We start from the raw sequence: 26932 nt of genomic DNA, 5'->3' as shown, positions 1-26932 counted from the left end.
GACAGACAAGACACTCTTCTTTTTGAAAACTTTATGACTGCCTAGACCCAGGCCATGGGAACCCAGAACCGTCATGTGGACCCCAAATGCGCTCAAGGCTGAAATGGATTCACCAGTTCTAGTGCTTGGGCGCCACAGCATATATCCTACCTACCGACCTACAGCAGCACATGGCAGCGCGCCTGCTCCTTGGCCTTGAAAAGCGACAGCACATCACTTTAGCTTTTCATTTCATACACTGGCTCCCAGGGGAGACCAGGATCAAATGCAAACAATCTGTACGATTCATAAAGCTATCTATAGCTCTGGGCTTCCTGATCAAATGTACCAGGGGTCCCTCTGCACCCTCTGCTGTAATGTATTTGTTCTGGCGCTTCTTGTCACTCAGCCTCTTGGTTACCGGGCACTCTTCTATCCAGCAGAATTTCTTTTAGAGGGACTTGACTTTTTCATACTTCCCTTCACCACTGGACCTCAGGGTGCTAAAAATGAATTCACCTGGAGCTGTATTATACAAGTGACCCGGGGGCGCAACAGGTGTTTGTGCCGGCTGTGCAGCCCCCTCTGTAATACTGACAGCGCTAGCACACATGAAGCGCTGGCGCTCCCTTCACACCTCATTTGCATGGGCGCGTGGCCCCGCGCGGTTTAAGAAATTCCTTCCCTCTGCTCCCTCGCCCTATGACAGGTGCGAGCTCAGAGTCAAAAAAGCCATCAGGTGGCACACTGCCGGTATGCCCCCTGATGGCAGCCATCAGAAGGTGGTAACAGGGGTCCCATGGACCCCCCAAACATCCCCTTGAAGGCAGGTGCAGTCACTCAATGCACCTGCCTGCAAGGGAATCTCTAAGCCCCCTTCAAAATGTAGGCGGATTGCCGCCTGCAGTGTGAGAACACGGACCGCCTTCAAAGCAGCCGCACCGTTTTTCGCTGGAATGTGTTGCCGCAATGGCAGCGCAAGTTTGTGGCAGCCCTGGGGGCAGTGCATTAACCATGATGTGGCCCAGTTTCATTGGTTGCCCCGGGAGCACCCGCCGCAAACAATGAAAATGCGCCATGTGCATAACCTGGGCCCTATTGATGAGGTAAAGAATGATAGCACATTTTTGTTGATTATCCCAATAATCGGGTGTGTTAGAATTACCCCTCGTACACTTTTAAGCCTCCCCCAGAATGAGTAGAAGATCTCCACTGTAGCACATGCAACAGAAAACCGGTCCCCATAGGAATCTAATGACTTGCTGCCTGCGTGCACCAGACTCTAATCTGAACCCCTCTGGGTGGCAGCTGATTTCCTCAATTTCTAAAGCTTTGCTGAGCATTAATCATGATCTCCCAGGAGATTACGCTACCTTCAGAAGTTTATGCAAGCCCTTGGTGCTGTTACCCATAAACACGATCTGAACTTGTCTAGTGGTATTTGACTAGGTATTGGCGCCTCAAAGGAATGTACACCTTTCTAATTCCTGGAGTAATTGTTTTTGGGTAATACGGTGCTACAAGGAGAAGAGAACCACTTCCCTCTTCTAGTTAGCTAGCGCCACAAGATTGCTTATACTCCTTAGCACACGTTTGATAATAAAATTCTGGCAGTTTACATGTGTTTCCACCATACATCAGTTATACATTAAAAAAAAAAGAATTTCAGTTCCTTGTATTCAGGTTTGTTGATGGTGTAGTTTTATTTCTGGAGACGTCACAGCCGACACGTGTTTCGTCATTGAGGGAATGTAACCAACGACTTTCTCAAGGCTGTTAGATAAAGACATGTAATAATGTGACAAACTGTTCGTAATATTTGCATAATGTGCAGTACACTACAAATACATATTGTGTGTTCCTAATTTTAGCAAGATTTGGTGGTGGTTTTGGTTATACATTTTATAAGTAATTACATTGACATTCATTATTCATCTGTACAGCGTTAATTGATGCTTGTCCTTTTGTTGTACAATGAGTGCCTCTGAAAAGTCAGAGAGTTTATGGACCCATTAAGAGAATTATGGAGAAACCAGTGGTTTCATTCATCGTCATGCATCAAATTATTGGCGTGCAAAGTGATTTTATCTTGGGGCAAGTGTGGCACTAGTTTGCTACGATTGGTGATAGCATGCATAACTGTGAATCATGCTTTAAATACCTAGGGCCAGATGTAGGTGGCCAATTACCGGTCGGTAACAGCCGAATTCGGCCATTACCGACCGGTAATTGGATTTTGAGATGTAGGAGCATGCTTTACAGAATCGGTATTTTACCGAATCTGTATTTACAGATTCGGTAAAATAACCGAATCGGTAAATACAGACTCGGTAAAAATACAGAGTCTGTAAAAGCATATGTAGGTAGCACATCTTTGATTGCCGCAGGCCTTTCAGATTCGGTATTTTAACACCCCATCCAATTGGGTGTTAAAATACCGAATTCAGGTGTGCATGCACATGTGTGCATGCACACTTAGCCATGTGACAGACAGACATGCCCTTAGGGCATGTCTGTGTGCCACATGGCGCACATGCCTATTTTTGGGGTGTCAAAGTGACACCCCCTGCACCCTTGCTAAAATCGGTATTTACCGATTCTGTAATTACAGAATCGGTATTGCCCATTGATTCCTATGGGCTTCACAGCCCATAGGAATCAATAGGAAATACCGATTCGGTATTTCCAGATTCGGTAAATACCGAATCTTAAAGATTCGGTATTTACACATCTGGAAATACCTACATCTCCTCCCTTCATATTTACCACTTCTTAAATACCGAATCGGTAAAATTCGGTATTTAAGAAGTGGTAAATAAGAATTACCTACATCGGGCCCCTATTCTCCAAACTGTTGTTATTTCTGTGGGGAAGAAATACAAATGAGACTTTAGTTCAAGACTCGCTCTTTGTAAGTCACAATTGTGCGATCAGTTCATTTTATTCTTTTGTTCTTAGTTTGTTTACTTACATTTGTTGAGGTGATAATTCCAACCCTGAATGGGGTTCTGCTTGGGGACTTTATTTCTGGTTGTCACGTACGTTGTAACCGGAGTGTCGGTTATTATTTCAGACAGCTGTAAATTAATTTACACTTTAATTATCTTTCTATAACCATTAGATTATTACAGCAAGAAATACGCGGGTTCTGTCATGCCAAGATTAGCGGCTCAGTGATATTAACTTGATAGTTTCTTTAATATGATTATTAAACTTAACCTGCCAATCGTTAACCGATCGTTAATCTGCAGGTTTGTTATATATTTATTCCTTCATTATTTGTCGGTTAAGTACATACAACTTATTCTGATCTTGTATACGGGCTCTGCTGTGATCCAGTGATTATAGTTATGTTAGATCACATTTGGTAAGAGCCACTACTCGTTTTTGAGCTTGTAAATCTTTTAGTGGTCGCAGGGTATTTGGCAAAATATGTTAAGGAAGAATACTTATGGTGCACGTATCAAACAGTAAAGACCTAATGGTCGCGCTTTTGACTATAGCGACATCTGTATCTGATGTAATTAAATACAATTGGGTCGTTCAAGCGCTCTATGACTCTCCTATTTTAGTCTCGCATAGAATTAAATAAAACGACTTTTGAAGAGATAACCTCTCGGTCGCGGTAATGTCTTAAAATAACCCCGACTCGCGTTCCTGGTGAACCCGTTGTTAGCCGAACATTCTTACCTGCTCGCTGTGTATTTCGTGTTCCAATTGGGTCCCCGCTGCAATCTCTATCGTGCAGTGTCCGCTTCCCCGTTTTGGTACCTTATATTTTAAATGGGAAAAGGTTCCGCGTCTTCAGACCCCCTTTCACTTCCGGTTTTGCCGGTATTAGAATGAACATGTTTTAAATGGGTTTCTTTCTGCCACAGTGGCGGCCATCTAGACCAGTCTATTACGTTATAATATCACCTATGACATTGGGCGTTAGTTTTTGAAGATGCCTGATTTTCTCCTGTATACTCTATTGTTACTTAATTTATATAATAATTAGGTTTGTCATGATATTATTTTACAATTTACATCTTTATTTTCATTTCGTATTGACTTCCCTCTATTTAGTATACATTGATTTGTATAGCGTTGCATAGTATCCTAGTTTATGAGCGCTCTTCTTTACGGTTTGTTAGACAGTCATGACCCTATATCTAGGTGTTTGAGGTTGTTTTTTATACAAAGTCATTTTTTTATATATAAACAGTAAAGTGCGATCGTGTCCGTGAATTTGACCACTATCATAGGTGTGATTACTATAGATTGTGTCACTATATTTTGTGAAGAGATTTGTGTCTTGGTGATAGTCATAAGTGTGTCTATGTTTAGTGCAGATTGTGAACTTTTTTCTCTTCAGTAAGATCGTTTGGGGATAATGATCTCCACGGGCCCGTAGTTCTGTGAATATGTGGTTTCTCCATTCAAAATGGGTTCAGTACATATATATGTCATTACGTGGCCAAACACATTTATGAAAACTTAGTACAGGCTTAAATACATTGCAAAAAATAATCACTTATATTTACGACGGTATGTTTTTGTCATACCTCATTTGTTCTCACGTTGGTCATGAGCCAGTTAATTCCAATCCTAGTTCTACTCATTTAGTGATTTAAAAAAAAAAATGTTTATGTGCCTAGAAAGTAGTGTAACTCATGGTCAATATTTAAGCCCTGTTCTACACTTTTAAGTGTCATTATCCAGGTGGCTTCCCTCCTTCGCAGTGCTAGTTCTCTGTTGCCCCCTCTTGGATGGGTGGTTATGTATTCAAATCCCAAAAATTGGAAAGAATGGTTCGATGTCTGTGATGGACAGACGGACATGTGTGCTGCCACTGGGTAACGCATATCACCTTGTTTAACTGCTCTGATATGCTCATTTATCCTGTCCCTCAGTGGTCTCTTGGTATTTCCTACGTATCTTTTCCCGCATTTGCAGTCCAAAGCGTATACTACAAACTTGGTTAGGCAGTTTATAGTGGTGTTGATGCGGTGTTTCTTATTGTTCGGTCCCGCAAAATCTTTTTTCTTTCTGTAAGCCCATTTACAGGCTACACAAATCCCACAACTATAGAAGCCCGTATACAAGATCAGAATAAGTCGTATGTACTTAACCGACAAATAATGAAGGAATAAATATATAACAAACCTGCAGACTAACGATCGGTTAACGATTGGCAGGTTAAGTTTAATAATCATATTAAAGAAACTATCAAGTTAATATCACTGAGCCGCTAATCTTGGCATGACAGAACTCGCGTATTTCTTGCTGTAATAATCTAATGGTTATAGAAAGATAATTAAAGTGTAAATTAATTTACAGCTGTCTGAAATAATAACCGACACTCCGGTTACAACGTACGTGACAACCAGAAATAAAGTCCCCAAGCAGAACCCCATTGAGGGTTGGAATTATCACCTCAACAAATGTAAGTAAACAAACTAAGAACAAAAGAATAAAATGAACTGATCGCACAATTGTGACTTACAAAGAGCGAGACTTGAACTAAAGTCTCATTTGTATTTCTTCCCCACAGAAATAACAACAGTTTGGAGAATAGGTATTTAAAGCATGATTCACAGTTATGCATGCTATCACCAATCGTAGCAAACTAGTGCCACACTTGCCCCAAGATAAAATCACTTTGCAAGCCAATAATTTGATGCATGACGATGAATGAAACCACTGGTTTCTCCATAATTCTCTTATTCGGTCCATAAACTCTCTGACTTTTCAGAGGCACTCATTGTACAACAAAAGGAAAAGCATCAATTAACGCTGTACAGATGAATAATGAATGTCAATGTAATTACTCATAAAATGTATAACCAAAACCACCACCAAATCTTGCTAAAATTAGGAACACACAATATGTATTTGTAGTGTACTGCACATTATGCAAATATTACGAACAGTTTGTCACATTATTACATGTCTTTATCTAACAGCCTTGAGAAAGTCGTGGGTTACATTCCCTCAACGACGAAACACGTGTCGGCTGTGACGTCTCCAGAAATAAAACTACACCATCAACAAACCTAAATACAAGGAACTGAAATTCTTTTTTTTTTAATGTATAACTGATGTATGGTGGAAACACATGTAAACTGCCAGAATTGTATTATCAAACGTGTGCTAAGGAGTATAAGCAATGTTGTGGCGCTAGCTAACTAGAAGAGGGAAGTGGTTCTCTTCTCCTTGTAGCACCGTATTACCCAAAAATAATTACTCCAGGAATTAGAAAGGTGTACATTCCTCTGTGGCGCCAATACCTAGTCAAATACCACTAGACAAGTACAGAAAGTTTTTCAAAACTAGGGGCAGCCCATAGGAACACAATGACTTCCATTAACAATGACAGGACAAATAGAGATAAGGAAGCTGAAGACCTATTTAACAACATAGGCATGCAACAACCAAGCACCTCGTCAGGACGAGGAGGCCAACCTCTCAAACAAGAGGGTCTAAAAGAAAAATTTGTAAAACTAGAGAAATTAAAAATCAGTCAAACATCCAGGTGGTGGGATGCAGCCACTTTGAAACAATATATCAAGGTAAAACGAGTTCCAAGGGGCCTCAGATCACAAATCATCCCGACATACGAGGACCTCGAACCAGATCTCTTATTAGCCTAGGAAAAGGAACTAACAAATAACTCCAATAACTTGATGATGATATTAATAGAAAATTGTGAAAGGAAAGTGGCCAAACTACAACTAGACATAGACAAACTAGAGTTAGAGATTAAGGAACTGAACCAACCTGATGTGACCAACAAAAACTACCAAATACTTAACGACATATTACAACGACATGTCACTGATATAAAATTACGAAAGAGTAGGAAGCTCAAGAGAGATGAACGTGACTACTTGGGCGGCAGGGTGTTCACCTTTGCCAAAAAATATGATCACTTGGTCCCAAAAACCAAATCCCAGACCCAAAGTGTAACCATCTCGGTAGGTTCCAGCACAACATCCCTAGACACAATTAACTCTAGTGAGAATGAGAATGAAGGATCGATGGGAGCTACCAATACAGTTGACCCCAATAATAGTTTTTTATTAGAGATCCACAGAATAAAAAAGGGGAACAGAGAGAGCAGAAAAACAGGACAATCAGGAAAACAAGGAGAGGCAAAAGAGGTGGCAGCAGGACAGGACAGACAGGGAGTCAGAACCAGGTCCTGGAACCAAAATCAGAAGAAATAATGAATGTATCAGTAATGAATTTGAGTGACTTTGATCTCACAAAGGATATGATAACAGTACTTGAGAAAGGCATGAGTTTTTGCCCTAACAATGTTGGTGATGTATGTACGACTAAGATTGATCTGTTCAAATTTACGCGACGTTTGAAATTGAAAAAATATTTTGAATTAAATAAATCAACAAATAAACAAATGCAGCAAAATTTGGGAATGTTGGCATGTGGTGATATTTGTATTCAGGATGTTGTTGATACCAGACTGTTATTATCAATAACCGAATGCGAACATGAAGTGCTACTCACAGACAGAATTATGAGGGATCTAGATATCAATATGGACTATAACATCACAAGTAATTTAAAAGAGAAATCCAAATGGACACCAACACTTACTGCAGGCAACAACATTGATCAGTTTTCCAAAGCAGTGACGGCTGATCTAGACAAACATAACTCAAAAGACAGAGCAACACACATTCACCGAGATAACCTAACCAAGGGAGAGAGAAAAGCACTCATGGAGCTGAGTAGAAACAAAGAACTGATAATTAGGGAGGCCGACCAAGGGGGTAACATGGTGATAATGCAAAGTGATGATTATGACCATGAGATCCTCACCCAATTACACAACACCGAATGCTATGAACAAATCGGAACCAACCCTATGTGGAGACTGACTGAGTATATAAACACACTCCTAAAACGGTGGCATGGAATGGGTTTAATTGATGAGAATGAACACACATATCTTAGAGTAGACAAACCCAGATACCCATGTATTTATACAGTACCCAAGATACACAAACTTCACACTTTCCCCCCAGGCAGACCGATAATATCAGGCATTGGGGGACCAACAGAAAGACTATCAGAGTATGTGGAAGTATTTCTGAAACCTCTAGTATTAAACCTCCCATCGTACATCAGAGATACCAAGCACATTCTAGGGACCATGGCTGACCTACCATGGGAAGACAATATGCTAATGGTCACACTTGATGTGGTCTCTTTATATACATGCATCAAAAGAGACACCGGATTAAGTGCTGTCAGAAAAATGCTAAGTAGACGACCTGCAAGTACATGGTCACATACAGAAATGCTCCTGGAAATGGTAGAAACCATTTTGGACAACAATGTATTTCTTTACAATAATGATTGGTACAGGCAAAAACAAGGTGTGGCTATGGGTTCCATATTTTCGCCCTCATATGCCAACCTAGTAATGGGAAGGTTTGAGGAGACGAGAATCTGGGGCCCACCAGCCTCTGAATGGAATAATGAGATACTCTATTGGGGTAGATATATAGACGATTGTATCATGATATGGACAGGAACACCAGAAAAATTACACAAATTCTATGAATACTTAAATGATAATGACCAAAACATCAGATTTACTATGGAATATAGTAACACAAAACTCCCGTTCTTGGATGTGGAATTTTATATTGAAAACAAAACAATCCAAAATAGACTATACAGTAAAAGCACAGCATGCAACTCCTTACTGCATGCTACTAGTGCCCACCCAGAACACCAAAAAAGAGCAATCCCTTATGGGGAATTAGTCAGAACACGCCGCAACTGCAGCGATGACAAGGAATTTGAAACCCAAAAAAGAGGGTTGGTCAAAAGATTTGCCAACAGAGGATATAACCAAAAACAATTACAGAAAGCAGCTAGCTGAATCGATGCAGTATCCAGAGCAGAAACATTGAAAGAAAAACCAAAACGAATAAACAAAGAAGAAAAGATCAGGCTAGTAACTGGTTATACAACCTCTCCTACCTGCCGGCTTTGACGGATTACATCATCCAGCTTAGCACTCGCTACACCAACTTCACTGCTTTAGGAGATTTTAACCTTCACGTAAACGATGAATCATGCTCACATAGCAATAATTTTATTTCTACACTGGCGACCTGCAATCTAGAGCAAAAAATAGATTCCCCCACTCACAAAGCGGGACATACCCTTGACCTGATTTGTTCCAACCTACCTAGCATTCTGGTAGCCTCTCCCATCCCGGTCACCTGGTCAGATCACTTTCTCATCTCTTTTGAGATCAGCATCTCCCGCTCTATCAGACCTACCATCGCCCCCAAAGCATCAGGCAGAAACTGGAGTCGTATCACCCTTGAAACGCTCCAGGAACACCAGAATAATTTTCCACCCTCCCCATCATCTGATCCGGATGGTGGTATTGACCATTTTGACGCCTGGATCGGCCAAGCCCTAGAGGCTATGGCCCCTCTCAAACCCATCAAAACCTACAGGGCTACTCCATCCGCACCCTGGTACTCTGACATGCTTCGCCAGAAAAAGGCTTCATGCAAAGCCCTCGAACGCTCCTGGAGGCAGAACTATTCCCTCAAAAGTAAAATCACTTATAAAACAGCTCTAAAAGAATACCGCAGAATGATTGAGGATCATAAAAGGGACTTCCTGGCTTCCAGAATTAAACATGCCAGTAACGGCGCCAAGGAGATTTTCAACATAGTCAGATCCTTTACGGACCCCAGCGCTCTGACTCGAACTCAACCAGCCTCCCAGTCTCTGTGTGATAAACTCTCACAATTCTTTGAGGAAAAAATCCAGGCTATTTACTCCTCCTTTCCCATCAGCAGTAGTGCAGGGTCGGGTGAGGAATCTACTACGTACCCGCTACAGTCACCCTCATTGCTAGAGTTTGCAGATATCTCTGAGGCTGACACACTGGTAGAATTACTCAACTGTAAATCTGGCTCCCCCAAGGACCCTTTGCCAGCCAAACAATATAAAAAACTGGCACCCCTGCTCAACCCATTCCTTAACCATATCTGGAACGAATCCCTGAGAACGGGCATTTTTCCCGTAAAATGGAAGCATGCGTCCTTAGTCCCCATCCTTAAGAAACCTGATCTTGACCCAGATAACCCTAGTAACTACAGGCCCATCTCTCTCCTGCCTGCCCCAGCTAAGATCCTGGAAAAACTGGTGCACGCCCAGCTTGCCAACTATATTGAATCCCATGGGCTCCTGCATGACTCTCAGCACGGCTTTCGATCGGGCCACAGCACGGAGTCGGCCCTTGTTGAAATGGCTGACTCGGTGAGATGGACGCTGGATCGAGGGTCGAGGGCGGTGTTAGTGCTGCTGGATCTCTCAGCAGCATTTGACACCGTCTCTCATAAGATCCTGCTGAGAAGGCTGGGAGACCTGGGTATTGGCGGTACAGTGTTGAGATGGCTCTCTTCCTACCTGGGTGACCGTACTCAGCAGGTATACACCCCTCCCTACACCTCCACTGCTAGACCACTTAAATGGGGAGTTCCACAGGGCTCCTCCCTGAGCCCGCTCTTGTTCAATGTTTACTTTTCCCCCTTGGCTAAACTGATTGCGCAAACTGGGATTAAATCCACCTCCTACGCTGACGACATTCAGTTACTCTTCACCTTTGATACCCCCACTGCCTCTGCCTTCGACTCATTGAAAAACTGTCTAAGAGACATCTCTAGCTGGATGGACTCCAATTCCCTCCGACTCAACGCTGGAAAGACAGAGATTTTGTTTTTTAACTCATCATCCCCTCTTGATTCTAATTTATGGTGGCCGGATGATTTCAGCCATGCCCCCACGCCTAAAGACTCGGTGAGAAACCTGGGAGTGCGCTGGGATAATCATCTCAGTTTCAACGCCCAGGTCCAAACAGTAGCAGCATCCTGTTTTGCTAAGATCAAGACAATTAGACGGCTCATCAACTACCTGCCGATGGACTGCCGTAAGACTGTGGTACAAGCCCTGATAATATCTCACCTGGACTACGCCAACGCACTATATCTTGGCATCACAGCAGGCCTATGCCACAAGTTACAAACTGTCCAGAATGCTGCTGCTCGGCTGGTTGAGAGAATTCCTGCCAGACATCACATCTCCCCACACCTCCGTAAACTCCACTGGCTCCCCATTTCCAAGAGATGTATTTTTAAGGCCATGACCCTGGCTTTCCGGGCCTCCAAGGGCAAAGGCTCAGCCCATCTGAAAAGCACTCTGAGACCGTATGTCAACACCAGGACATTACGCTCAAATTCTCTACTTCTGCTGGAAAACCCTAGATTTAAACGTACTCGCGCCGGAGGGAAAACATTCGAGGTCTGTGCCACTCGGTGTTGGAATAACCTCCCGGTTGCATTACGAGCCTGTCAAACTGAATTAGCATTCCGAAAGTCCCTGAAAACACATCTCTTCCCCATATAATGCCCCATTGGTGCCTAGCCTCTAAGTTCCATGATTTATTAGCGCCGGGAGCCCCATTGGGGCAGCTGTTGCGCTTTACAAAATACACAAATAAATAAATAAATTATAACAACTGGGCCACTATCTTGCGGAAAAGCCTTAACAGACACTGGCATTTACTCAGGACAGACACAACACTAAACAAATATCTAACAGAGAGACCCACACTAACCTTTAGAAAAGGGATGACACTCAGGAACATACTGAGTCCAAGCTACCAACAAAAGACTAGCAAAACCACATGGCTAACGGAACCAGGATTCTATAGTTGTGGGATTTGTGTAGCCTGTAAATGGGCTTACAAAAAGAAAAAAGATTTTGAGAGACCAAACAATAAGAAACACCGTATCAACACCACTATAAACTGCCTAACCAAGTTGGTAGTATACGCTTTGGACTGCAAATGTGGGAAAAGATACGTAGGAAGTACCAAGAGACCACTGAGGGACAGGATAAATGAGCATATCAGAGCAGTAAAACAAGGTGATATGCGTTACCCAGTGGCAGCACACATGTCCGTCTGTCCATCACAGACATCGAACCATTCTTTCCAATTTTTTGGATTTGAACACATAACCACCCATCCAAGAGGGGGCAACAGAGAACTAGCACTGCGAAGGAGGGAAGCCACCTGGATAATGACACTTAAAAGTGTAGAACAGGGCTTAAATATTGACCATGAGTTACACTACTTTCTAGGCACATGAACATTTTTTTTTTTAAATCACTAAATGAGTAGAACTAGGATTGGAATTAACTGGCTCATGACCAACGTGAGAACAAATGAGTTATGACAAAAACATACCGTCGTAAATATAAGTGATTATTTTTTACAATGTATTTATGCCTGTACTGAGTTTTCATAAATGTGTTTGGCCACGTAATAACATATATATGTACTGAACCCATTTTGAATGGAGAAACCACATATTCACAGAACTACGGGCCCGTGGAGATCATTATCCCCAAACGATCTTACTGAAGAGAAAAAAGTTCACAATCTGCACTAAACATAGACACACTTATGACTATCACCAAGACACAAATCTCTTCACAAAATATAGTGACACAATCTATAGTAATCACACCTATGATAGTGGTCAAATTCACGGACACAATCGCACTTTACTGTTTATATATAAAAAATTGACTTTGTATAAAAAACAACCTCAAACACCTAGATATAGGGTCATGACTGTCTAACAAACCGTAAAGAGGAGCGCTCATTAACTAGGATACTATGCAACGCTATACAAATCAATGTATACTAAATAGAGGGAAGTCAATACGAAATGAAAATAAAGATGTAAATTGTAAAATAATATCATGACAAACCTAATTATTATATAAATTAGGTAACAATAGAGTATACAGGAGAAAATCAGGCATCTTCAAAAACTAACGCCCAATGTCATAGGTGATATTATAACCTAATAGAGTGGTCAAGATGGCCGCCACTGTGGCAGAAAGAAACCCATTTAAAACATGTTCATTTTAATACCGGCAAAACCGGAAGTGAAAGGGGGTCTGAAGACGCGGAACCTTTTCCCATTTAAAATATAAGGCACCAAAACGGGGAAGCGGACACTGCACGATAGAGATTGCAGCGGGGACCCAATTGGAACACGAAATACACACGAGCAGGTAAGAATGTTCGGCTAACGACGGGTTCACCAGGAACGCGAGTTGGGGTTATTTTAAGACATTACCGCAACCGAGAGGTTATCTCTTCGAAAGTCGTTTTATTTAATCCTATGCGAGACTAAAATAGGAGAGTCATAGAGCGCTTGAACGGCCCAATTGTATTTAATTAGATCAGATACAGATGTCACTATAGTCAAAAGCGCGACCATTAGGTCTTTACTGTTTGATACGTGCACCATAAGTATTCTTCCTTAACATATTTTGCCAAATACCCTGCGACCACTAAAAGATTTACAAGCTCAAAAACGAGTAGTGGCTCTTACCAAATGTGATCTAACATAACTATAATCACTGGATCACAGCAGAGCCCGTATACAAGATCAGAATAAGTCGTATGTACTTAACCAACAAATAATGAAGGAATAAATATATAACAAACCTGCAGACTAACGATCGGTTAACGATTGGCAGGTTAAGTTTAATAATCATATTAAAGAAACTATCAAGTTAATATCACTGAGCCGCTAATCTTGGCATGACAGAACCCGCATATTTCTTGCTGTAATAATCTAATGGTTATAGAAAGATAATTAAAGTGTAAATTAATTTACAGCTGTCTGAAATAATAACCGACACTCCAGTTACAACGTACGTGACAATTAGAAATAAAGTCCCCAAGCAGAACCCCATTGAGGGTTGGAATTATCACCTCAACAAATGTAAGTAAACAAACTAAGAACAAAAGAATAAAATGAACTGATGGCACAGTTGTGACTTACAAAGAGCGAGACTTGAACTAAAGTCTCATTTGTATTTCTTCCCCACAGAAATAACAACAGTTTGGAGAATAGGTATTTAAAGCATGATTCACAGTTATGCATGCTATCACCAATCGTAGCAAACTAGTGCCACACTTGCCCCAAGATAAAATCACTTTGCACACCAGTAATTTGATGCATGACGATGAATGAAACCACTGGTTTCTCCATAATTCTCTTAATGGGTCCATAAACTCTCTGACTTTTCAGATGCACTCATTGTACAACAAAAGGACAAGCATCAATTAACGCTGTACAGATGAATAATGAATGTCAATGTAATTACTCATAAAATGTATAACCAAAACCACCACCAAATCTTGCTAAAATTAGGAACACACAATATGTATTTGTAGTGTACTGCACATTATGCAAATATTACGAACAGTTTGTCACATTATTACATGTCTTTATCTAACAGCCTTGAGAAAGTCGTAGGTTACATTCCCTCAACGATGAAACACGTGTCGGCTGTGACGTCTCCAGAAATAAAACTACACCATCAACAAACCTGAATACAAGGAACTGAAATTCTTTTTTTTTAATGTATAACTGATGTATGGTGGAAACACATATAAACTGCCAGAATTTTATTATCAAATGTGTGCTAAGGAGTATAAGCTACCCATAAACACGACCCAGTTACTCCTATTTGGCTATTTACGTTCCTACGGTGGAATGTTTGGGCATTCAGGATTCTTTCTTACTTTGGTTGGGTTTCTTGGCTTGAATGGAATTAAGGATGGAATTAAGTTGTACTGAAGCAGTTAGAGAGGAGGGGGTATCTCTACAAGGAAGTGCCGCAGTGCGTCAACGCAAGCCCTTTGGCTGCGCCACTTCCAAAGCACAGGAATGCAAGATATTTACAATAATATGTTGCATTCCTGTGCTCCCCCCTGCGCTGGTGCACAAACTGCAGCCATGCGCCGGCACAGGCACCCTTGCACTATGGTGCAAGGATGCATGCGTTAAGGGGAGATTGCTTTTGTGCAAGAAGGGGCACATTCCTGCCCAAAAACAATCACTACAGGCATTTTCCTCTTTCGATGCGTGCAGTAGAATGCAGCACGCATTGAAAGAGGAAACAATTAGGAAAAATTAACACATTTCTCCTCGTTGCGCCTCGCTATGCCTCCCCTCGGGAGGCAAAGCATTGACACGCATTTCCAGATTTACAATTCCTTGTAAATCTGGAAATGTGTCTCCTTCCATGGGTGTTGCGTGGGAACACCCATGCAAAGTGCTGCTGCATGTGAAGGGGCCATATTTACAAGGAGAGAGAAAATCATGCATATGAAGTAGTGAAATGCGCCTCCAGTAGGTCACAAAAAATGACATACTGGTGGCATAGAGGTCTTGTAAATCTGCCCCAAGGTGTCCAGAGAGATTATCCATAGTCTTTCCGTGGTGTCTACAGAGAATAGAAGCTACACTTTTGTGGTTGTACAATGTATAGAGCGATTCTAGAAAGCTGTTTTTCAAATACAAAAGAGTTTACACTCTCACAGAATTTTTGGCTGTGTCTTTAGCTGCTCACAGGCCCTTTGAGCTGGAAGAAATATGAAAAGGTTGGGGTTCTGTTGCCCAGTGGAATTTGTTGCCTTGCTTTAGAGCAGTGATTCTCAACATGTGTTCCAGAAACCCCAAGGGGACCGCAAAGCCTACTCAGGGGATCCGCAACTGCTTAGAAAATGAAAAAATATAAACAGATGAATAAAGCGTGAACAAATAATGGAGCGAAATCGAAATTTTTAAAAAGTAGAACGTTCTGTAAATGTTAAGGAATTTGAAATTTGAGGCTAAACATTAAGTAAATATCGTAAGATTGATCTGTGGTAGCAATGTAAGTGATTCAAACAGGATTCAGTACGAACATTAAGTGGCATCTGCTGAATTTAGAAAAGCTCCAACCTTCCTGTTATGATAACATATTTTATTTTTTTATATGTGTTTGTGAATTAAATATCACTTGTGTACTTATTTATTAAATGCTTATTTCTGTATTTTTTGTGTATTGTTTTGCGGTTCAAATCATTATAAATGCTTAGGCTGTGGTCAACACCTTCCAGTAATCAGTAACTCAGTGGGGGTCCCCAGATTCCAATAATGGTTCAGTGAAGGTCACTGGGTTCCAGTAATGATTACATGGGAGACCACATAAGTCAAAAAGTGAAGAGGCACTGCTTTAGAGAGAGGCTCACATCCTTGGTGAATTCTTTTAGACACCTGCTGAGGATCGGCTTTTCCTCACCGTCCGCATGAAGCTAGGGAACTCACTGATCGATAACCTGAATAACTAGCACCTCTTCAGATGCTAGCAATTATTTGTAAAACTTTGCAGATTTTTCTCTACACATTATGGAAATGCCATTATTATAGACTCCTCTCTGCAAAATCACAGAAACATCAACTCCTTCCTCACTCTACATAAATTTGCCTTGTCCTAAGTACTGGAGCTCAACCCTCAAAACAGAGGATGTTTCAGTCGCAGTAAACTCAAGACTGGACCAGTATTCTGAAGTGAAGAGTCTTGGTCCAGGAGTTAGTATAAGGTGAGTTTATTTAGAAAGTACAGCAGTATAAGTACCAACCATCCTGCCTCAGCAACCGCCAGGATCAGAATGGAGAATATGGAACCATTCTGGTAAGAGAACAAAGAATACTTGCTGGCATAACATTCTAAGCTTGGAAAACAGTAATAACATTAAGAAGAGAGGCACAACATATTCATTAATTTAAAGCAGATGCCTAATGTTAGACCTGTCAGCCTTAGGGAGGTCATTTTTGCATTTTTGCTGGCCTTAGGAGTCAGGTGCATATGCTCACTCCCCCAAAACGTTGTAACATTGGCTTATCCCCAACTGACATATTTTAATTAATCATATGTCCCTAATAAAATGGTACTAAAATTACCCAGTGTCTGTAAATGAAATGCTATAAGTGGGCAGCAGTACTTATTGTGCAACCCACTTAAGTAGCCCTTTGATCATGTCTTGGACCTGCCAGTGCAGCCTGTGTGTGCAGTTTTTGAACTGCCATTTTGACTTGGCAAACTAAACCTATGGCAGTCCAAAACCTTCCTTTTAATACATTCCCGTCAACCCAGGATAGGCTCTGTACAGCTCAGAGGGCAGGGTGCAGTGCATTTAAAAATGTGAACATGTATTTTTAAGTTTTACATTTCCTGGTAGTGAAAAACACTTACGTTTGTTTTTCACTACTGCAAGTCCTATCTCCCCCATAGGATAACATTGACATTTCCTTATTACATTGAATAGACTGTAATTTCCAAATGGGAACAGCCAATTAGTTAATGGTTGGCATATTTGGAATTGCAAAGAACAATCCTGTCTCATGATAAAGTCAGATTTTAAATGACAATTTTGAAAATGCCCCTTTTAGAAATTTGGCATTTTCCTGCCTTAGCCATTTAGCGCCTGTAGCCTGTCTAAGGGGTCAAATAACTGGGTGTAGCTGACAGTTGTCCTTTGTGTATTCCTCCCAGACAGGCAGACACAATAGAAGTTGTAGGTGTGCCTGGATGGGCCATTACTGGCAGGATGGGAGGGCGGAGCTGAGCATAGCCCTACTTGCACTTGAATAGGCTGTTTCCTGCCTCCACAAAAAGGACTTCTTACCCCTGTAGTTAGTCTGGAGCCAGGACAGGGAAGGCAGGATGCCTAGAGACCGAAATGGGAAACCTCTAGCACCTTCTGCCAGATTTCAAAGGCACCACTGGATATAAATATGGGACCTCAGAAATCAACTCTTTAGTAGACTCCTGGACCTGTGGAAACTCTGCCAGGGAGAAGGACTGATGTGCTGCTGAAGGACTGCTACTCTGCTGAGCTACTGCCTTTCTGAACTGCTGTCTTTCGGTGCTGGCCTGCTGCCTGTTGCCCTCTTGCCTATACCTACATCTATTGAACCCAGGACCACAGAGTGAATCCAAGGGCTAGCTGACTGAACTCCTGACTAGATCCTCGGGGACAGAAGGCTCCAAGGTTCTTAAACCCAGCACCTGGACTCTACCATCTGTGAGTCTACCCTGCCAAGTGATGCCACCCCAGTCCTGAACCCTTGGAAGTGGGTCTAGGGTGCTCTGCCAGTTTCTATGGATCCTCGGGAACCAACTCATCTCCTCTGAAGCATGGCACAACCCCGAGCAGAACCGACGCATCACAGCTGCTGCATGAATTAGTAATTACTACAAAGACCTGCATTGCAGCCCATCAACCCATCGGAACTGCGCTGCGCGATGCGTCTGTGGCACAGGCCTTCACATCCATCATTAACAGCAACATTAACGTTAACGCCGGACTCTGCATCGCAGCTTCGCAGCTCCTTGAAAAAGATGCATCACTCCGACTGTGCAATGCATCCTCGACACCAGACTTTGCATTCCTAGCCCTTTTCAAGAAGATCCTCGACGATGATGCAGGATCTCACACCGCAGCTTTGCCGCATCTTGGAACCAACGTATTGCTTCGGCTGCGCAACGCATCTTTGATGCAGATCTCCCGCAATGTTCGCAAACCAGGGTTTACGGTACTTTGTTCAATGGTCCTAACTGGGTCACATGTAGCCAGCTCGCAATCCATCTCAGTCGGCCTGAACTTGTGACTTTGTGCCTTTTGGCACTATTTTTGCCAAAATCTTGAAACCTGCATATCTCCAGTTCCACTGATTGGATGTTTGTCATTTTGGTCTTGTTTTATTAATTAAAAATTACTCAATACTCTATTTTTCTAAACTGGTGTGAGTTCCTTTTGTGGTGCATTTTCACTGTGTTGCTATTTGAAGTGTTGCATACATACTTTACACTCTGCCTCTGAGTTAAAGCTCACTGCTCTGTGCCAAGCTACCAGACGGTTGAGCACAAGTTAAGTTAGGGTTGGCTTGTGCCTCACATTAACAAGGATTGTGGTTGCTGCTTGACCAGGGCTCACACCCCAGTCAATCAACTAGTCAAATACACCTGCTCGACACCAAACACTAGAACTGTTTAAGAAAGCAATGCACAAAAAAAGACTTCAAGGGAGCTACAGTGAGATACCAGCGGACTCCATGTAGGACAACCAACACGTTTCATGTCACAGTGGAACCATATTTCACATTATTAACGAGTAGTCACAAGAATTCATCTTATCACATTGGTTGCAATACAATGGCCGTTATGCACTAGCATGGGATACTGAGCCTTAAAGAAGAACTGTATGACACATAACTAAATGGGCGATAATCCATAGACAGTCTAGAAAAAAGAAAGGGACTTTTAAGCCATGAACTGCACTTGTTAGTGATTTGCTTGTATTATGGTCCACAGCCTTTTTAGGTTTCGAAACCTGGCGAGGGGCGAAGCCCCTCCCAGATCGAAATCTATTGTTTTCAATAGTGAGCTTAGGACAGCCTCTGTTTCCAATTGGCTAGCTCCATAAATGGAGACTAGCCATTGGGAGACAGAGGCTGTCAATCGCGCTTTCTCACGAAAACGCGATTCGGGGGCGTTTCTGGTGCTTTTTTTAAGCCCCGCCCCTTTGTCCCGGGCCGCGCTGCGATTGGCTGCCGGCCCGGGACACCCCCGTGACGTCATTCCCGGGCCGCGCTGTGATTGGCTGCCGGCCGGGAAACCCCCGTGACGTCAGCCAATCACAGCGCGGCCCGGGACCTGACTTGTTATGGAAGTTGTCAGTTATGCGATCAACCGGCATTGCAGGGTCAAAACTAAGAGATCCCAGGTGAACACTGAGAGACTTTGAGTCTCAACGAAAACAGCTGGAAGAGTCAGCTGTCACCCTAAATCAGCATTACACAAAAACACTCATCCCCACTGTTTGATTGCAATACAGTACACTATATGAGGGTTGGTGCAAGCTGGCAGAGATGGAGACGGAAGTCACGACTCTGAATCCCCTTTACATGGAACATGCTAAAGATAATGCGCTTTGATGAGGAAGACCGTAAACAGATGTGTGTTCTGCTATCTTACACGGCTTCAAGTCTGGGGTGCCTGCGGCGGCCTCGTTGTGTGTGCCCGGCTTGACATTGACATCAATGCTCTGCCCGGAGCAGGTGGGGGCGGGCAGAGGACTCCTGCACATCACTGCAGCAGCTGCCCGGAGCAGGCCTGCCTGCCGCAGTGTGGGTGGGAGAGGGAGGCTGCGGCTCCCGTGGTGTGTGTAGGACGCCGGGTTTCTGCTAGCTGACGCTTCGGCGCCCTGTCAGGTGCATGAAACGAGAAATAAACGCAATTACTCTTCAATACAGAGGTAACGCTGGCATAGAATGGCAAAATGTACCTGCTGCGCGTCCCTCCTTCTCTCTGCTCCCCTCAGCAGCGTCCAGAAGCCTTGGGTCGCTGAAGGACCCCTGTCACCCAGCCATGCCAAGGGGGCTTTTTGGTGAGTAGACTTCTGCCCCCTTTCAGTACACGGTGGCTTTGGTGAGTAGACTTCCGTCGACAATAGCCTCCCGGCCTGTACCTACGTCACTGACACGTCGCTTCCCGTGTCCTCCTTCTGAGCTCCTTCACACGCACCGCGGATGTTCCCGCGAGTAGGTCTTCGCCTAGGACAGCCGCTTGGCCTAGATCAGTGTCATCGGTATATCGATTCTGGTGGCTCCGTTCGATGATCGCGTATCGTCCCTATTACAACAAGAACGGCCACGTTGGGCGTCCGTAGCAACCACGCTGCATCACGTGACCACCATATCGTGCCACCTCGTCATGTTTTCGTCTGCATTTCGATACCCCGCGGAAGGCGAGGCATTTAAATACTACTGCATTTCGCATTTTAGAATAATACATATTTCGATGTCTTTCCAAAATAGATATGAAGAAGGAATAGACATATAGTGTGTGCCGTACATTGAGGGCTCAGGATATCTCTTTCCTGCTTTAAGTAAGCGAAAGGAGGTGTACAAAACAGTTAAGTTTAATAAAAGTTGGATTTTTGTGCCGCCAAATAACCGGAAGCATTGAAAAACTGGATAATCTACTAATCCGACTCAAATCATGGACTATTGGGGTACAGTATATTTTGAATACAGGACAATGCGCTTTCCTTACATATTAGGACCAGAGATGTAATTTCAAGTTATCTTGATGTTCCATGGTTGGTGGTAAATTGGTAATTAGGTTTGTATTTGCTTTCGAGAAGAAGCTCAGAAATACAGCATTTGACACGGTTCTCCACCTTACTCTCTTGAGCGACTGAAATACAGAGAGCGGTGTTAACCGCTTAGCAGATTTTGGTGCTCTTGTTGGAACTGTTTCTCTATAAAACATTCTGAATGAGGATTTCAATTAAGACGTTCTGAACAAATGTGATACTGCAAAAAGGACATACCTAGAAGGTTTAAACCATAACGGTTTATTTTCCGTTTATAAATCATCCAGTAATCGGCTAATATAGTCAAAAATCAGTGAATCAATGTTTCAGAGTGCAACGCTCAGTTAAGCTACAGAATCAGTCAAGGAACTCAGTAAAGTTTAGATCAGCAAAATACAGCGTGTAAAATGGGAGAGCAATCCAATATGGATTTGCCTCCTAAAGTCAGTAGGAATGGGGTCTCTAACACACCCAAACAAGCATTTGCAATGCAATAGGTCTCGCAGTTGTGAGAGTTTGAGCTATTGGCATTGTAAATGGCAATGCCTTTTATTTACGTGTTGTTTTTTAAATCATAAATGAAAGGCATTGTAATTTACAATGCCAATAGCCCAAACTGTTGCAAATTCGAGACCTATTGCATTGCAAATGCTTGTGCTTTCTTCTTTCGAGTAAGTGGCATACGGTCCGTGGTGAGTGTTTTACAAACTATTCACGAAGAGAACCATATGGGGGGTGGCGAGAGTGGGGTTTGGCATGGTGTTCTCCCAGTGCCATTCCTGTTCCATTGCCGCAGAAGTAGTTGACGTTCTCGTTCCTGTTGGCTCATGCATACTTGAGCAGCCAGATCTCAATTTTTTTAAAGAGCTTTTCATTTCTGATTCTCCATGTTTTGAAGCACTCACAATCTTTGAAGAAATAATTGTCAATGACTGGGGGGGGAAAGTGATTTGCTTAGGCGCACGTAATTCAATCAAGTGGGATTGCTGGGATCTGATCCAGAAAGTATGTGGTTTAACAGTTGAAAACGTAAGCACACTCCCCGGGGCTGGATCCGTATTTATTTTATTGTTCAGGGCCCGAGTTTGCATAAGACAGGTTACATATTCCCCTTTCTTTGCCATTGTACAGTCTCAACAGGCATGTTCAGTCTCATGCCACGATGTGCCCACAAGTGCAAAACACCACTGCTTTCTCCAAAGGCGAAACCGTTGCATTGTAAATGCTTGTTTATGTATTATTTTATGTTAATGGTGGATAGAACGTGTTACGTCCTCAGTCATTGCCATTTTCTCTGTGACTGATTGTGGCAGCTGTTGGAGATACAGTGTGCTGCAATGCTCTACAGTTCGGTCACTCATACCTAAACAATAGGACCACACAGTAGACTAAATGGAACCATCACAAAGCACCCCACAGAATACACACTGACCAGACACACATAGACAGATACCCGACTACCTTGACCATGCTCAGTGTTCAAGCCTGTAGGATGAGGTCACAAACAGTGTGATCATGGAAGCCGAATGCTTGGCCTAACCCCTGGGGCCATTTCATGATGCCGTTTTCAGTACTGGCCAGCGCGGGACGTGTAGGCACGATCCTTTTAGGTGTTTTCAGCGCATACATTAACTCGAAATATCTCCGAGTTAATGCATGTTTTTCAAACAGCAGAACTCAGAAACACGAAGATGTGTTTCTGAGTTCTACTGAGTTCCCAAGACCTGCGGTCAGCAAGTCATGCATTAACTCGGAGATATTGCAAGACAGCAGAAAAAAGCACATTGACTGGGGATGAAAAAAAGGTATCGTGATACGGCCCCTTGGGTGATAAATCACCATCAGTGAGAGTCCAAAGAATGAATGGACACAGATGCCAACTCCACTTCATGCTCACAACATCATATCCCCGAGAGACAAAGAGTGGTTGGGCGTTAAGAGTGACTTACCTTTTCATCAAGTACACTTGGAGAAGCAGCACAAGGGATTCAAATACATGTCCACAGTGTATGTCTGGAAGATAAATGAGCGATAGCTTTCCAACACCGTCAGCCTGTCAGCACTCACTAACACCCAAATGTCCAATTAAATAATAAGAAATGCTGTGCTGGCGGTTTGGAAAGGTAAGGATTAGCAAATAGTCACGGAAAAACAGGACATGTCTCTTTGGAATCCAGGGAGAATACATCATATTCAAACATTAAAGAAAACGAGTCTGTTCACATGAAATGATGGTCAAACAATTTAATAAAAACATAACAGTAAAAAACAGAGCAAAAATCCACAGAGCAGTACACATTCAGTGCGGCCTAGTTAACCGGGGATGGCCCTTTAAGGCGGCGCCATGTTTGAACGACAGTAGGTTTGGCTGTGTTCCTGACAGAGCTGAGGCAGACCCGGGCAGGGGATGTCGCTAGATGGATTTATTGCTGCCGTCTCATCATATTTTACAGCCTGCGCTCAGTTTGGGGGTGTTCAGGAGTGATGATGAAGCCTCTGTTCCAATTTTTTCAGGTTTCCACATAATTGGCGCTGAAAATTCAGCAATTTCTGAAAGACTGTGTGTCAGGGTGGAGGATTTGGGTTTTGGGAAGGCGCAGGGAGGAGTTAACACGCTGAGAAGAAATGACAAACGTCGGCATTAATTTCTCGTCAGTGTTTTTTGACAACGTTTTCTCAAGTACATTCCCTTTCTCCTTCCTTAATACTTTTTTGACACTTGAGGTAGGATGTCCTTGGAATCCTACGGGAAGCCGTAGGTTCATAAAGACTGAAGCCCACAGAGAACATTGCTGACGTCTACGATTAGTTTTAATCTTTTGTAAATCAAAAAGAGACTAGCTTAATTAATCAAGGAAAAAACAAAAAATTGATTTAATTTATCAAGGACTCAAGTATGTTTCGTCATCGGTTAGTGGCACCTGGTAGGTGTGCTCATGAAGCCCTCACCCACCAACCTAGTTGGTGGCATGCTTCATCATCGGGCCCACCCAGTGACACCTAGCGTGTCCCGGGTGTGCTTCGACGCCTGATTACAGCGGAGCAGGTATGTCGCTGTGTGTGCGGTGAAGACTGTTATGAATAGTGGGTTTAAAACGGCTTGGCGGGGATCCCAGTGCCCGGGGGCAAATTACACTTTAATAGCTGGGTCACCGTCAGCGGTTAAAAATAAGGCTGTGGGATGTTAGAGGCGAGTTACGACCTCCCACATCCTGGGGTGTGTCAACATGTTTCAGCCAGTGCCTTATGAATAAGCTGGCTTTCTTCAGGACGAAATAAAAGGGTGTGTGCAGTTAAAACTAGTGGGTGTATAATTCAGACTATGTGTATACACGCCCTAAAGTGTTTTTCTATGTGTGAGTGGGGGATTCCCATCTCGGAAAACACGCTAGTTTTTCAATAATGCTACTTCATGGAAGGAGGCAGTACAGGTCTACGGCAGGCTCTGACCAAGAATTCTGGTCAACCCATGCCACTTCTCAAACCATGAAGTAGCATTATTGAAAAACTAGCGTGTTTTCTGAGATGGGAATCCCCCACTCACACATAGAAAAACACTTTAGGGCGTGTATACACATAGTCTGAATTATACACCCACTAGTTTTAACTGCACACACCCTTTTATTTCGTCCTGAAGAAAGCCAGCTTATTCATAAGGCACTGGCTGAAACATGTTGACACACCCCAGGATGTGGGAGGTCGTAACTCGCCTCTAACATCCCACAGCCTTATTTTTAACCGCTGACGGTGACCCAGCTATTAAAGTGTAATTTGCCCCCGGGCACTGGGATCCCCGCCAAGCCGTTTTAAACCCACTATTCATAACAGTCTTCACCGCACACACAGCGACATACCTGCTCCGCTGTAATCAGGCGTCGAAGCACACCCGGGACACGCTAGGTGTCACTGGGTGGGCCCGATGATGAAGCATGCCACCAACTAGGTTGGTGGGTGAGGGCTTCATGAGCACACCTACCAGGTGCCACTAACCGATGACGAAACATACTTGAGTCCTTGATAAATTAAATCAATTTTTTGTTTTTTCAATTTTTTATCAATTTTTTGTTTTTTCCTTGATTAATTAAGCTAGTCTCTTTTTGATTTACAATATATAAACCGGGGGATATGGACTAGCTTTCTGGTCCTCTCTCTCCCTCTTGATACACGCATTAGTTTTAATCTGCCTTGTGTAGTGGAATTTGGTTCGAGGAATTACACCAATCAGTACATCAAAGCAGGACCACCAGAGTGGCCTCAGTGGGCACGGGCGTCTGGTAGCATTTGTGGAGTGGAGAAGCGTGGCTCAGTGGTTAGAGGCGGCAGACCCGGAAGCTGAGATCAGCCGTGGACCAGGGTTCGGTTCCCCGCCTCGGCGCGTCTCGGGCTCAAAAATTCCACGGACTCGATAATTCTCGTTCCGGTGCCTACTCAACTCACGGGGTCACACTCTGCGACTCTGGGCAATAGCTTGCTTAATCTCCACTACGGCCCCTCGCGGCGGGATGCCTGGCTTTCACCTTGTGGACACCCTGCTGGGGTATCTCACAGGGGAATACCAGGACGGGTTCCCTAAGCAAGCGCCGAGATGCCTACGGGTAGTCGTGCGCTATACAAGAGCGTAATCATCATCATCATCATCATCAATCATTTGTGTTCAAAGACATAAAAACAGCTGCTTTGGGCTGCCTTCAACTCCCTCGAATACAAAACACTGTCCTGGGAGGAACAGGCTACCTGTAGTGATTCAAATTAGGTGTCAGTAGACAAACAATATTGTTCTGACAAATTAACCTATTCTGATTGGTCAATGGGTGGCATATCAGATTGTTGTTGTTCCAATTATTTGATTGCCCAACATTTCAACCAGATCAGAATCAGATTCGGTCTACCTGCTCAGGCCATTTTTTATTGGTTGCTACTGAACAATGAGCATACTGGACGAATGGGGCCAGCTGCCTACAACTCATGTGCGGGACAGTAATTTCACATCTGTATATAGACAGCTGCAGGATACAGCCTGCTGTTTGGGGTTTTCAAAGTTCATAGATTGAAGTAAATATTCCAAATGGGAGCGCCCAGGGAGAGGTGAGTCCATGTAGTGTCACTCTTGGGGTGTTTAGAATGTGGGGGGCAGGTCCGGCAGGGATAGATCATTAAAACTTGTGCCTGGCACCTGGGTAGGTAGTTAGACAGCGGTCAAGGGGAAAGGGTCCTCTTTCCTGGTGTAGCAGTGATCCTGTGGCAGGGCTGGCGTTGTTAATTGGTTGTTGGTAGCGGTAAGGTGAGAGCTTTTTAGGTAAAGATGAAGGTAAAGATTCAGTGCTTGAGTCCCTGCTCATATTATGCGATGCAGGGCAGTTGAAGCCGGGGAAGGTTTGCAGCAGCTGAGCAGGTATTGTGCAGCTTGTGTATGCCGGATAGAAGAGAGGGATTGGTCTGGAGTGGCCCCCAATGTTGAGGGATCAAAAGCTGGTGGTGCCAACCCAAGGATCAGCCGTGGTAGACTGGAATCTGTATGGCGGTGGTGTGGGGGGGTGGAGAGGCGCCGAAGCCAAGTGATAGAGTGAAGGTGAATGAATGTTGTGAAGAGGAGCTTCAGTTGGACTATGAAGACAAAGAGGAAGAGGTTGAAGGGGCAGATCCTGTAATGGGCATAGAAAGGTGGCAGAGTGGCAAGCATACAGGTGGAGAAGGGTACGAGGAGTGGGGGCGATATGTCCTTCTTGGCCATGAGGCTTCAAGACTGTGGCAGAGCTTTAATGGGTGAACATGGAGGAGAAGACAGGGTTGAACATTTGGAGGCGACCAGCGCAAGTTCTTGATCTAGCAAAATTGCAGCTGGGTAGGACACAGTGGTTTGGCTCTTGAAACGAGTGAGGCGCGGAAGAGTGG

This window comes from Lissotriton helveticus, chromosome 5_1 (assembly GCF_964261635.1).
Source record: "Lissotriton helveticus chromosome 5_1, aLisHel1.1, whole genome shotgun sequence".
Classification (NCBI taxonomy): domain Eukaryota; kingdom Metazoa; phylum Chordata; class Amphibia; order Caudata; family Salamandridae; genus Lissotriton; species Lissotriton helveticus.
The sequence above is the reverse complement of the archived record's forward strand: the minus strand, read 5'-3'. Positions refer to the sequence as shown.